The sequence below is a fragment of the Papio anubis genome, chromosome 6 (assembly GCF_008728515.1).
Source record: "Papio anubis isolate 15944 chromosome 6, Panubis1.0, whole genome shotgun sequence".
Lineage (NCBI taxonomy): Eukaryota > Metazoa > Chordata > Mammalia > Primates > Cercopithecidae > Papio > Papio anubis.
Genome location: NC_044981.1, coordinates 12,665,837 through 12,675,915, shown reverse-complemented (window position 1 = coordinate 12,675,915; position 10,079 = coordinate 12,665,837).

Here is a 10,079-nt window from a genome sequence, read left to right as displayed (position 1 = left end):
CTTTCTTTCTTTTCCTTCTTTCTTTCTTTCCTTCTTTCCCTCTTTCCCTCTTTCCCTCCTTCCCTCTTTCCCTCTTTCCCTCTTTCATTCCTTCCTTCCTTCCTTCCTTCCTCCCTCCCTCCCTCCCTTCGTCCCTCCTCCCTCCTCCTTCCTCCCTCCTCCCTCCTCCTTCCTCCTTCTTCTTTCCTTCCTTCCTTCTTTCCTTCCCTCCTCCTTCCTTCCTTCCTTCTTTCCTTCCTTCCTTCCTTCCCTCCTTCCCTCCTTCCTTCCTTCCCTCCGTCCTTTCTTTCCTTTTCTTTTCTGAGACAGGTGTCCCACCTGCCTCAGCCTCCCAAAGTGCTGGGATTACAGGCATCAGGCCTATATTGATGAAGGGAATTATATCTATATATCTATATCTATATCTATATATAATATTATTAAGTATATACATAGATGTGTGTATATAGGTGAGTGTAAATATGTATATATATGGGTGTGTGTGTGTATATATATGAGTATATATAGGCGTGTGTGTATGTGTGTATATATATATACTCTCCCATAGTATACACATATAATAGTCTCAGAGTAATAATACTGATGCTACAACCATTAGTTAGTGATGTTTACCAGGATGTCTAATTTATAATTATAATTACCAGGATGTCTAATTTAGAATTATCACCAAAGCAGTTTAAGATGTGTTTTCATAAGCCAATCTGCCCATCCCCACCCCATAATGATTGTATCATGTCTACATTGTCAAATTATACTGCTAATTACATACTATACAGCCTCTCTCTTTTAACTCCATTTTGGTTCTACAAGTTGCTGTATATTTCATGCCCATCACTTGTCCTTATGTCAATGTCTCTGTAGTCATCTTTGTTGTTCAAAGCTTGTTTTCTATTCTTCTGGAAGAAATCATAAGAGCACTATTTCCTTAGTCCTTTGCTAGTGATCATAGTTTTTCTGTGCCGTTTGCCCTTGATGGTCTGTTTTGCTAGATATAAAATCTCTCGTTCACAATCATTTTATCTGAAAATCTAAACTATTTTATTCCTTATTTATCTGCTAAAATGCACTGCTCCCAACAAATGTTATGATAACCTAATTTCATTTCTTTTATAAATTCCTTTAAAGTTCAACAATTTTACTAGATTGCATCTTAACATCGGTTGTTTTGGGTTAATATCCTCAGGTGGATTTGTGCTCTTTTAATATGTAACTTCAAATCTTTCTAAAAAACTTTTAGTACCAACCTCTGATATTGTAGTTTTGAGTATTTCTTTGGCTTTTTTGCTTTTGGTTTTATTTCTCTTCTTCGGAACTGTCTGCTTGTTGGATCATCTTTGCATATCTCCAATATTTGTCACTTTCTCCTGAGTCCCTTTCGAATGTCTTTGTTTCCTTTTGAATTTAAAAAAATATTTTAATTTTTTACTTCTCTTAAGACATTATTTGGTGTGTTATTCCTCTTGTGTTCCTTCTAGTTTGGTCCTCGTTTCTATATTGACTTTTTTCTTTTGTTTCTAACTCTTCTTTTCCTTTTTTTTTTTTTTTTTTGAGACGGAGTCTTGCTCTGTCGCCCAGGCTGGAGTGCAGTGGCATGATCTCGGCTCACTACAAGCTCCGCCTCCCGGGTTCACACCATTCTCCTGCCTCAGCCTCCTGAGTAGCTGGGACTACAGGCGCCCACCACCACACCCGGCTAATTTTTTCTATTTTTTAGTAGAGACAGGGTTTCACCGTGTTAGCCAGGATGGTCTCGATCGCCTGACCTCGTGATCTGCCCGCCTCGGCCTCCCAAAGTGCTGGGATTACAGGAGTGAGCCACCGTGCCCAGCCTCTAACTCTTCTTGAGTTCTATCATCCTATGTAAGTTTTTCTAATTCTGATATATGTTGATCTTTTATGTCTTGTGTCATTTTCTTAATGTCTTTTAGCTCGTTGCACATATGTAACCGTTTTCATTTGTTTATTTTTTAATCATTTTATGATGAAGTCTCACTTTGTCACCCAGGCTAGAGTGCAGTGGCATGATCTTGTCTCACTGTAGACTCTGCCTCCCAGGTTCAAGTGATCCTCCCACCTCAGCCTCCTAAGTAGTTGGGATTACAAGCGTGTGTCACCATGCCCGGCTAATTTTTGTATTTTCAGTAGAGATAGAGTTTCACCATGTTGGCCAGGCTGGTCTTGAACTCCTGACCTCAAGTGATCCACCCACTTCAGCTCCCACAGTGGTGGGATTGCAGGCGTGAGCCACCACGCCTGGCTCCATTTTGATTTATTTTTGGAACATGTCTTTTGGCATGGTTTTACTCTCTACAGCATACTATTCTGCTTATTATTCTCTTTTGTCTTATAGAAACATTGTAAGAAATTTGAACTTGATAATTCTCTGTTGCTCGTTTTGGTGAAAAATTTACTTTTTCTGAACTTTTAGAAAGAGGCATGGTTCTGGTAACTTTTCTAATGTTATAAAGCACCTTCGGTTAGTCTCATACAAGGTTAAACATTTTGGGGGGCATGATTTAAAATATTTCTTGTCTCTATTCCCTTCCCCTAATTTGAGCTAGACCTTTCTTTCCTATGCTCAATTTTGATTTCACTTGTCTAGTGTGGAGGCCTTTCCTGTGAGGAGCTCTGAAGCTTCAGCTTCAGGAGTTAAGATGGGTTAAGCCACTCCAGCCTCTTGAGACCTTCCTACTGTGGGTTTCTGTCTTTTAGAAATGAAGAGCATCAGAGTGAGGAAACCCCTGTCAGTTTCAGCCGCTGTTCTCCAACTGCCTCACAGTAACTTCCGGTGAATTTCTTGGGCTAAATTGGGGTTCTGTCCTCAGATGTGTCAGGGACCTTGTTGCTCCCACCTGCCTTCGCCCACACAGAAGCTGAAACCATGTGGTGTCTGTGACTGTTGATGGCTTGTTGTCACCCGCCTTGTGTTATGGGGGTCTTCAGGGTATCTCAGGGTTGATTCTCATTCTCCATATGTTTTGTTTTGCGATTTCATTTCTCTCTCTCCCTTTATGTGGGAAATTTGAGAAGATCCAAATACTATTCCACTGTGTGCCCTGCCACCATCTGCTAGGCATTCTTAAAACATTCTATTACCTTAATTTTTATTCCAGCAATTTCTTCTAGTCTTTCTTCTTCCTTCTCTTACCACCCTTTTTCAGTTTTCTTTCCAGGCTCTTCCTTCTACCAGTCCCCTAAATGTTGGGGTTCCCTGTAGCCCTTTTGTTTTTCTAACTCTGTATTTTCTCTGTGGTCTCTCTGGGAGTTTGGATATAATTCCACAGATTCCATTGCCACCTAAATTCTGATAACTCCAAAAAACCTGTGTTTACAGGGATAACCTGTAAATACAGATCATTCTGCCTTCTGAGCCTCAGACATATATATACACACACACATATATATACACATATACACACAGATGTATACACAGATATATATATATCTGTGTGTATATATATATATATATAGTCACAATTGCCTATGGAATTGTCTTATTTGTACCTCTTTTAGGCCCCTCAAACGCGATGTATTCAGAACTGAATTAATCATCTCACACCAAAATCTCCTTCTCTTTTTTCCCCTGTGTCAGTAACAAGCACCATATGCATTCATTTACTCAAGCCATGCATCGCTTGCTTTTTCTTTCTCATCCTAACCCAATTAATTCTTATCGTTACCTTCTAAGTAGTTTCCAAGTTTGTTTCTTTGTCTCTGTTCCATCCTGGAATACCACAATATTTTCCCAGGTGATATCCTGAGTTCCGAAACTGCCTCTAGCAACATGCATTGGAGTTGTGATGGGTAATATGGAAGCATTTCCTCCTGTTTCCCCACTTTCTCCCTCTTACTCTTGCCCTCTGGAACCCAGGACAAGACAGGGTTGAAAGAAGCACAATAAGCAGGTAGAGCTGGGGTCCTGTGGGGTGATGTCACCGGCACGCCACATCTAAGCTGAGTTAGGCAAATCAGCCTAATGCAAAAAATCTCAGTCCGGATGTGGTGCCTCATGCCTGTCATCCCAGCATTTTGGGATGCTGAGGTGGAAGGGTCACTTGAAGCCAGAAGTTGAGACCAGCCTGGGCAACAGAGCAAGACACCATCTCTACCAAAATAAATAAATATATATATATGAATGAATAAATAAATAAATTAGCTGACATGATGGTGTGCACCTGTAGTCCTAGCAACTTGGGAGGCTGAAGCAGGAAGATTGCCAGAGTCCAGGGAGTTGAGGCTGCAGTGAGCTGTGATGTGGCACTGCACTCTAGCTCGGGTAACAGAGGAGACCCTCTCTCAAAAAAAAAAAAAAATGAAAGAAAAGAAAAAAGGAAAACATTCTGTGCTCAGAAGCTGTGGAGGAGAAAAAATTATAAATCGGCTCTGTTATATAATGGCTTAGTTGCTTCTTATGACATAGAATTAAATCTGTTCAAGTCTTAAACTGATGACTAATAGAAATAGAGCAATGGCAGTTTACTTGAGGAGCTGGTTGACATTTGGGGAACAAGAGCTTGGAGCAAGATAAGATAGTAGCATATTTACCATTACTAACTTTTATCTGATCACTTTCAGTGATTGGAATTTACATTGTTTTCTGCCAGTAATCTCTGCCTTTAAATTTTTTTTAAAAGATAGTATTACAATGAGTTAACTATTATCCATCACTAACTTATTAACCAGGTTTATGTGATTTGACTATCATGTGTCTCATGTGTTTCCTTCCAACTCCTTTTTATGGAGACTGGGTCTCACAATGTTGCCCAGGCTATTCTTTTTTTTTTTTTTTTTGAGACGGAGTCTCGCTCTGTCGCCCAGGCTGGAGTGCAGTGGCCGGATCTCAGCTCACTGCAAGCTCCGCCTCCCGGGTTCACGCCATTCTCCGGCCTCAGCCTCCCGAGTAGCTGGGACTACAGGCGCCCGCCACCTCGCCCGGCTAGTTTTTTGTATTTCTTAATGGAGACGGGGTTTCACCCTGTTAGCCAGGATGGTCTCGATCTCCTGACCTCGTGATCCGCCCGTCTCGGCCTCCCAAAGTGCTGGGATTACAGGCTTAAGCCACCGCGCCCGGCTGCCCAGGCTATTCTTAAACTCCTGGGCTCAAGTGATCCGATCCCCTGCCTCAGCCTCCCAAATAGCTGGGATTACAGGTAAGCAGAACTGAAATTGACTATTGCCTTCCAACTCTTGCACTTTCTCCATGCCTGCCCTTCCACGCACAACTTTCTTGTCTCTTGCTCCCTCTTCCTGTCCTTGTTTTCATCCCACCTGGCTGTCCCTTTCTTCTTGTCATCTCCAATCCCTTCCCAATCCCAGTTTTCATTCTCTCCTTCCCTGGTATTCCATTAAAGTCATCCTGATTGGCTTTTCTGTGGAAGTTGTATTTGTCACTTGACCACTCTCTGGTCAGTTTTCACTCTCATGTTTCCACTCCATTTCTGGGTGCATTTTCTTTCTTATTTATTTATTTATTTATTTATTTATTTATTTATTTATTTATTTATTTTTGAGACAGAGTCTTGCTCTGTCGCCCAGGTTGGAGTGCAGTGGCCCGAACTTGGCTCACTGCAACCTCCGCCTCCCGGGTTCAAGCAATTCTCCTGCCTCAGCTTCCTGATTAGCTGGGATTACAAGCACACACCACCAGGCCCAGCTAATTTTTGCATTTTTGGTAATGACAGGGTCTCACCATGTTGATCAGACTGTCTCAAACTCCTGGCCTCAGATGATCTGCCCGCCTTGGCCTCCCAAAATGCTGGGATTACAGGCGTGAGCCATGGCGCCCGTTCTCTGGGTGCATTTTCTATGGTGGCTGCATTGCTTCCTCAATGGATACTCATACGAAGGCCTCGTTATGCCAGACTCTCACTCTTTTGCATATTCCTTCTGCCTTCTCATGTTTGTGTGTCAGGTAAGGAAAATGGCCTTCAAAGTAGGACTACATTTCCAATTTTGCAAAGGAAGAAAAAATTATATTAATCCTCTTAGATGTGTGTAGAATTATATTCCATTAGACTTTCCTTATTGGATTTTCTTCTCAACAGTGCGTTTCTAGCCTTTTTTAAGTCAGTTCTGGTCCCTTGGAGCTATATCAGAATTCACTGTTGAGCAGGAGACCTGTCCCCCTTTCGTAAACTGGACTCTGGGGGCCAGGAATCTGTTACTGCTGGTATCGTGGGTTGAAACTAACTCTGTACACGTAGCAGTCCAACCTGGGCTGCTGGTTATTGGAAGACAGCTGGGGTTAGGGGTGTAATGGGTGTTTGTGTGTTGGGGGAGAACAATCACAATTTAGTCTCTGCCTTGAACACATCTGTTGGTGGCAGGATTGGCTGTGTTGATTGCCTGGTGAGGAGTCTCTGCACAGCATGAGCTTGTTATGCCAGGAACTCCTGCTGGGCACCTTGCTGCTCTTTGCTGCTCCAGCAAAGAAAACCAGAGGGATTGACATTTCTTCTTAAACACGCAAGGACCTGAGCCAAGTGAAGGAAAAAAGACATCAACAAATTTCATAGAGTCTTCTCTTGGTGCACAAGGTCTGTTAGTTTTATAGGCAACATTTTTAGTATTTCTTAATCAGATAACACATCATGGCCATCCACAGTTACCACTTGCCCAGTCTGAGATCTCTGCAGTGATGGGATGTAGGCTACTGAGAAGTCAATGAATCCCGCCAATTCCTGACAGGTGAGAAGGTGAGCCTGCAAACCAAATGGAGGTGTGGAGACTGCATTCCTGAAATAGGAGGGTGTGCTGAGCATGGAGAAGGTAACTTTAGAGATGTAAGTAAAGGACTCTGAGAAACTGTCCAGGCTTCGGGTAGAGAACAGCCTTCCCCCTCCCATTGTGCCTCATATTGGTTCATTTCCAGCCTCCAGGGAGCAAACAAGCAGGGTCTATGCTAGACAGTACAATGGAGTCCCCAGAATTCACATCCAGGCGGCCCAGCATTCAGAGTAGTGAAAGAGAAGAAACTGTTCTTGCTTAAGTCAGAGTGGACTTTTAATCCCACCTAGATCCTCATGTAGGCTCTCAACCTAGGTTGAGTACAGAGGCTGATGCCTGTAATCCCAGCAGGAGTGAGATCGAGGAAGGAGGATCACTTGAGGCTAGGAGTTCAAGACCAGGACCGCCCTGGGCAACATAGTGAGGCCTTATCTCTACAAAAAATAAAAAATAAAATATAGCCATGGGTTGTGGTACACACCTATAGTCCTAGCTACACAGGAGGTTGAGGAGGGAGGATCACTTGGGTCCAGGAGGTTAAGGCTACAGTGAGCCATGATTACGCCACTGCACTCCAGCCTGGGTGACAGAGTGAGACCCTGTATCAAGGAAGGAAGGAAGGAAGGAAGGAAGGAAGGAAGGAAAGAAAAAGGAGGAAAGAAGAAAAGAATCTCAGCCTTCTTCTCAGGGCTTTAAAGTCCTGCATTTCAAAGTGTATTAGTCTGTTTTCATGCTGCTAATGAAGACATACCTGAGACTGGGCAGTTTACAAAAGAAAGAGGTTTAATTACTTCCACATGGCTGGGGAAGCCTCACAATCATAGCGAAAGGTGAGGAGGAGCAAGTCACATCTTATGCGGATGGCAGCAGGCAAAAAAAGAGAACTTGTTCATTGAAACTCCCATTTTTAAAACCATCAGATCTCGTGAGACTTATTCACTATCATGAGAACAGCACGGGAAAGACCCGCCCCCATGATTCAATCAACTCCCACCAGGTTTCGCCCATGGCACATGGGAATTGTGGGAGTTAAAATTCAAGGTGAGATTTGTGTGGGGACACAGCCAAACCATATCACAAGGTCGATGAAATGCAGTCCTACTGACCCAAAAGTGTTTGAGATCTGGCAATGAAAAACAAAAAAGTATCAGTCCCCTAGGACTGGTTTCTTCAGGCTAGCACTTAAAATTTAGATCTGTCTTTTTCAATATTGAAAGAGATTCCAATGCTCATTATAAATACTTATCAGAAAAAGCTGGAAGAAAACAGAGAAAATGACTTTTACTATTGGACATCATTTGGTGTGACAGCACCTGTATATATGTCTCAGAATAGGACCTTGGAGACAATGACAGCAATGTGAGGCCAGGAGGGGGGGGAAGTTAGTCTGAGGACATGAGAAGGCAGCAAAAATAGCACAGGCTAGGATATGAATCAAAAAGCCTTTTTATATGGCTGGTCTTCTCTTTAATTGCCTATTTGCCTGGTTTTCATGGCAAAGTGTGTCTGTGGGAAATGCCTGAGCAGAGAACCAAGGCCTAATGATTCAGCTTGACAGCAATGCTGACTGGAGAAAACTGCAAATGCACACATGGTTTGTCTGTCTATTTTAATCATCTTTGCTAGACAGTTGCCTAACCATCCACATCTATTCACCAGTTTGATCCATCTTAAGAGCACCTGCTATGGGCTGTGTCCAATTATCTGAGTAATGGCCGGAGTTCCAGGGTTAATGGATGGCTCGAACATTGTGGTCAGGTGCTCCTACGGGTGATTTGCACACATGGCAGTTTAAACTTTGCAGAACTGATTCGTACGAACTCCCGATCATCTTTCACCATCCATTTGCCCTCCATTCCTCACCAGCTAAGCTTCTTGAAAGAATTGACTTCACATGGCTTCTCGCTTCCTCACCTCACATGGACTACTCAGCACCCTAGAGTTTGGCTTTAGCCACCACCTCATGGACATGTTGCCATATTTAGCAGCATCTCCTCAGTTCTTATCGGATCTGACATGACAGTTCACTTCCTCACTTGACATCTCAGCTTTTTTGGTTCTCTTTATACGTCACTGAACATTTTAGCTCCATGTCCTGTGTGGCCCCTTTGTTTGCCCCACTGCCATTGGTATCCGCATGTTAGCTTCAGCCCAGTGGTTTTCTCTCATCAGATATCTCTGTACCCATATGCCCATTCTCATGTGCTCAACCACGTCCTAGATACTGATGAGCCCCACATCTGCCCAGCACAGAATTCTCCCCTGAAATTTAGATTGTTTACCTAATTCCTGATAAACCTAATGATTCAATCTCCATCTAGGCACTAGCTCCGCTTCAGCTAAACTCAACTGATCCATGCTGATGGCATCATCTTTGGCTCTGTATTTATTCTAAGTTGATTCTATATCCCAGTCAACAAACCGTGAAAGCATCTGCGAATGTTTACTGCCATCTTCTAACTCTCTCACAAAAATATATCCCCCAAAGCAATCAATTTTTACTTTATAATTATCTCTATAATTATTTCTTCAAGCCGTCACTGCCTGTTTCACCTGTTTCTGTTCCTAGAACAGAAACTCTCTGGTGGGGAATATTGTATCAGCCCCTGATTATGTTACCATCATTTGATCTTTTTCCTATCACATTCATTTTTCACAAAGCAAATTGTGAAAAATGCCTTAAAATCTTTCATTGACTTTCCAGGACCAGCAGAATAAACCCCAAGCTCTTTGACATGGTGTACATATATCTGACTCTGACCTGGCCTCTGCCTTCCCTCAAATTTCATCTTTTGTATTTTATACTCTAGCAACACTAAACACTGAACATAGACCATTGTTTACTTCCCTGCCTTTGCTCATGCCATTCCTCTACTGGGAAGGTCTCTTCCACCATCCATACATTTTGATTTTTTTTTCTATGCATCTTTTTTTTTTTTTTTTTGAGATGAAGTCTTGCTCTGCCACCCAGGCTGGAGTACAGTGACACGATCTCAGCTCAGTGCAACCTCCATCTCCTCAGTGCAAGCGATTCTTCTGCCTCAGCCTCCCAAATAGCTGGAACTACAGGGGCATGCCAGCACACCAGGCTAATTTTTGTATTTTTAGTAGCAATGGGGCACCATATTGGCCAGGCTGGTCTTTAACTCCTGACCTCATGATCCGCTCCCCTTGGCCTCTCAAAGTGCTGGGATTACAGGCTTGAGCCACCATGCCCAGTCTTTTCTATGCATCTTTTAAAAAGGACTTCAAATTATACCTCCTTAGGAAGTCTTTGCAGCTCCGTCCTCCCCACTCCCCAAACCCACTCTGGTGGATTATGGGATCTTCTGTAATCCCATAACTTGCACATT